This window comes from Euwallacea similis, chromosome 12 (genome assembly GCF_039881205.1).
Source record: "Euwallacea similis isolate ESF13 chromosome 12, ESF131.1, whole genome shotgun sequence".
Classification (NCBI taxonomy): domain Eukaryota; kingdom Metazoa; phylum Arthropoda; class Insecta; order Coleoptera; family Curculionidae; genus Euwallacea; species Euwallacea similis.
In genome coordinates this window covers 5,313,158-5,317,995 of record NC_089620.1, presented here as the reverse complement: position 1 = coordinate 5,317,995, position 4,838 = coordinate 5,313,158, and the positions used below count along the sequence as shown (strand labels likewise).

Genomic DNA, 4,838 nt, shown 5'->3' with positions numbered 1-4,838 from the left:
GCACTACTACATAATACTAACTCATAAAAACATTATGCAAGCAAGTTATAAAAACTTACAAAAAGATCTAACTATTTGCTTAAAAAAGATAAAATAAAAAAAAATCTCAATTAAGGTATTTACAACTATATTTTTTATGATAACATAAGTAAAATTTTTAAAATAAATTAATGGGTGTGGGTGTTTAATGGTAGAGAGTAGAAAAGAACAAGATAAAAATCTCAATATAAATACAAATAACGTTAAAGAAGATTTTTATGAATATAAAGAATCTAGTTATCGTACACAATGGGAATTAGCATTTGAGCAAAGCCAATACTTAGAGCAGAATAAAAATAAGCCTAGACCGCAATTATTAGATTTGAAGATAGAAGCAACTTCTCACAATAAAAAAATTATTCAAAAAAGTTAAAAAAGAAATTTCTATAAACTTGGCGACGACCTACTCTCCCTTTTCAAGTACCATCAGCGCTAAAAAGTTTCACTTCCGAGTTCGAAATGAGATCGGGTGGTTCATTTTTGCTATAGCCACCAAGTCAACAAAAATTTCTAACTTAACAATTTTAACTTAATATTTAACACTGCATACACACATATAGAAAGCAAATAAATCAATCAGGCTATTAGTACTAGTTAGCTTCACATGTTACCATGCTTCCACATCTAGCCTATCAACGTGGTAGTCTTCCACGGCCTTAATTGGGAAATCTTTTTGAAGAGGGTTTCTTGCTTATATGCTTTCAGCAATTATCCCATCTATACATAGCCACCCAGCGATGCTATTGGCATAACAGCTGGTACACCAGAGGTATATCCATCTCGGTCCTCTCGTACTAGAGTCAGACCTTCTCAAATTTCCTTCACCCACGGCAGATAGAAACCGAACTGTCTCACGACGTTCTAAACCCAACTCACGTATCACTTTAATCGGCGAACAGCCGAACCCTTGGGACCTTCTTCAGCCCCAGGATGTGATGAGTCGACATCGAGGTGCCAAACGGTGTCGTCGCTATGAACGCTCGAACACCATCAGCCTGTTATCCCCGGCGTACCTTTTATCCGTTGAGCGATGACCCTTCCATACAGAATCACCGGATCACTATGACCGACTTTCGTCTCTGCTTGGCTTGTCAGCCTCGCAGTCAGGCAAGCTTATGCCATTATACTATCAAGCTGATTTCCGACCAGTTCTAGCTTACCTTCGCACGCCTCCGTTACTTTTTAGGAGGCGACCGCCCCAGTCAAACTACCCACCATACAATGTCCTAGTTCCAGATAATGAAACATAGTTAGATATCAAAAGTGTAAAGGGTGGTATCTCAAGGTTGACTCCATTATAGCTAGCGCCATAACTTCAAAGTCTCCCACCTATCCTGCACATCACACTTTTAATAGCAATGTAAAGCTATAGTAAAGGTGCACGGGGTCTCTTCGTCTAACCGCGGGTACCCCGCATCTGCACGGGGAATTCAATTTCGCTGAAGTGATGTTGGAGACAGTGGAGAAATCGTTACGCCATTCGTGCGGGTCGGAACTTACCCGACAAGGAATTTCGCTACCTTAGGACCGTCAGTGTTACGGCCGCCGTTTACTGGGGCTTCAATTCGGAGCTTGCACCCTTCCTATTAACCTTCCAGCACCGGGCAGGCGTCAGACCCTATACTTCCACTTACGTGTTTGCAGAGTCCTGTGTTTTTAGTAAACAGTCGCTACTCCCTATTTTGTGCCACCTACTCATAGTTGCCTAAAAGCAGGTTACCCTTCTTCCGAAGTTACAGGTATAATTTGCCGAGTTCCTTCAACATCATTCTTTCAACACCTTAGTATACTCTACTCATCCACCAGTGTCGGTTTGCGGTACGGCCTCATAAATATAAGTGCTATTTCCTGGAGCTTCTTTTAAGCATAGATCAATCCAATAAGATCTATACAAATACGAAACCCGTCACACTTAAGAGGTTTAGGAATATTAACCTAATTGCCATCGACTACTCCTTTACGGACTCGCCTTAGGAACCGACTAACCCTACGCAGATTAACTTAACGTAGGAACCCTTAGATTTTTGGTGAGAGTGTTTTTCACACTCTTTTACGCTACTTATGTCAACATTCTCACTTCCGATATCTCCAGCAGTTTTCACAAACCACCTTCACAGACTTACGGAACGCTCCGCTACCGCGCCTATTGATCGAAATCAATAAGCACTCACATCTTCGGTATACAGCTTTAGCCCCGGTACATTTTCGGCGCAGAAAAACTTATTTAGACAAGTGAGCTGTTACGCTTTCTTTAAAGGATGGCTGCTTCCAAGCCAACCTCCTAGCTGTAATGGTTTTTCTACTTCCTTCCCCACTTAGCTGTAATTTTGGGACCTTAGATAGTGATCTGGGTTGTTTCCCTCTTCACCACGGACTTAGCACCCGTAGTGTGCCTGCTGTATAATTAATTGTTGGTATTCGGAGTTTAGTTAGATTTGGTAAGACGGTGAATCCCCCTAGTCTATCCAGTGCTCTACCCCCAACAACATACATACAACGCTCTACCTAAATAGATTTCGCGGAGAACCAGCTATTTCCAAGTTTGATTGGCCTTTCACCCCTAATCACAACTCATCCAATAATGTTGCAACATTAACTGGTTCGATCCTCCAGTGTGTTTTACCACACCTTCAATCTGGTCATGACTAGATCACTTGGTTTCGGGTCTAATCCATAAAACTAAAACGCCCTATTCAGACTTGCTTTCGCTGCGCCTACACCTAACGGCTTAAGCTTGCTTCATAGATTAACTCGCTGACCCATTATGCAAAAGGTACGCTGTCACTCTAAATATCAATAAATTGATATAGAGCTCCAACTGTTTGTAAGCACTTGATTTCAGATTCTATTTCACTCCCCTCCCGGGGTTCTTTTCACCTTTCCCTCACGGTACTTGTTCACTATCGGTCGTTAAGGAGTATTTAGGCTTGGAGGATGGTCCCCCCATATTCAAACAGGATTTCACGTGCCCCGCTCTACTCAAGGATTTAAAAACTTTCTACTTATACAGGACTATCACCTTCTATGGTTACTATTTCCAGAGTATTCTAATTCTTATTCTTAAATCACTAGCCTTTTCCGCTTTCGCTCGTCACTACTAACAGAATCTCGGTTGATTTCTTTTCCTTTGGCTACTTAGATATTTCAGTTCACCAAGTTTGCTTTACATACTTAGTACGTAATAACTAGCTAAACTAGTTGGGTTTCCCCATTCGGAAATCTGCGGATCAAAATTTGTTGACAATTCCCCACAGCTTATCGCAGCCTGCCACGTCCTTCATCGCCTCTTAACGCCAAGGCATCCATCAAGTGCTCTTAATAATTTATCTATCCGACTATATGCAGAATATGCAGAGTTAAATATTATTAAAATTGAATTGAGATTAAATTAATCTCTACCATAAAACTTGTCAAACATCTAAAAACTAAATTAATCTTTTATATATTATAACCTAATAAATAATATGTCAACGCCTTTTTGCACAAAACATTTACTTATATTATCAACAACAATATACTAGCAATCCTAAACAGTATAATCTGAGAAATATGTGGTAAACTTATATATACAGTAAAAATTAATAAAAAAGATATTTTGTAAGATAAAATGTGTTAAAATCAATTGCCTAAAAATGATAATAAACATTCGGAGTATTTCTAACGTATGAAAAGTAATCTCTCTTTTATAAAAAACGTTGCTTTAAATTGTATGTCTAAGCTCATTGGCGTATTAAATATTAAGAAAGTAAAACACTTCATTGTGAATAAATATAATACTCTTCATAAAGAAATGACAGTGCTTCTTAAAAAATCTAAGAACCTGTTAAATACCAATATTGAAATCGGTTTATATCACTTTTATAAAGGTAGCATATCAGATGCAAAGTTACGATTTTGGTTAATTAGCATATTTTACCCCCATTTACCTATAGTCTGGTATAACATCGGAAGGTGTCATTTTGCGGTAGGGAATACTAACAAAGCTTATAATTATTTAACAAGGACACTAAAATTAGATAATGACCACGAGGAGGCGTCTTACTATATAAAAAAAATGACAAACTCAGCGCCTATTACAGAATTGCCAAAAAACCTCATAAGACAATATTTTGATTACACAGGTGAATATTTTGTTGAGCATTGGTTGATTGCCAAACAATATAGAGGGCATGAACTTGTACACATGATAATTACAAAAATCTTCAACAACTCCACTTCTGAGCTCAATATACTTGACCTTGGTTGTGGAACTGGAATATGTGGTCATTTCTTAAAAATAAATAGTATTGGAAACCACATAACAGGAATTGACATTTCAAGTAGAATGCTAAATATCGCAAGAGGATGCTTTATAAAAGGTAAGCCTGTTTACAATGAATTAATACATATGGAAATGAAAGAGTTTCTTAAACAAGAGAAAAACCAGCAGTATGATGTAATTATCTTTGCTGAAGTGCTACATTATCTACATGACTTTCAAGAAGAATTGGAATTAGCAAAAAGATCTACGAGCAAAAAAGGGGTTATTGTATGTTTAATAAGAAGAAAGGAAGGTGAAGGTATTGACTTTGTAAATAAAGGAGACTATTTTCGTCACTCAGAAGGTTATGTTCAACATGTTGCAAAAGAAATAAATATGCAAATAAGTTATATGAGTTACTGTAAAATATATGGCAGTCAGGTTGACGGTATCTTGTTTGCATTACAGCATCAACAAGAAAGTCCGAAAAACCTAACTTAAAAATTACTCAAAGTGGCTTTTAAGTATCTATATATAATAAAAGAATAAAAGGAATTTT

At 37.5% G+C, this 4,838-nt stretch overlaps 1 pseudogene; it reads right to left on the bottom strand.

Annotated features, from left to right (window-relative positions):
* Positions 1 to 429: 429 nt before the first annotated feature.
* On the bottom strand, positions 430 to 536 carry LOC136412774 (5S ribosomal RNA; annotated as a pseudogene).
* Positions 537 to 4,838: the final 4,302 nt, after the last annotated feature.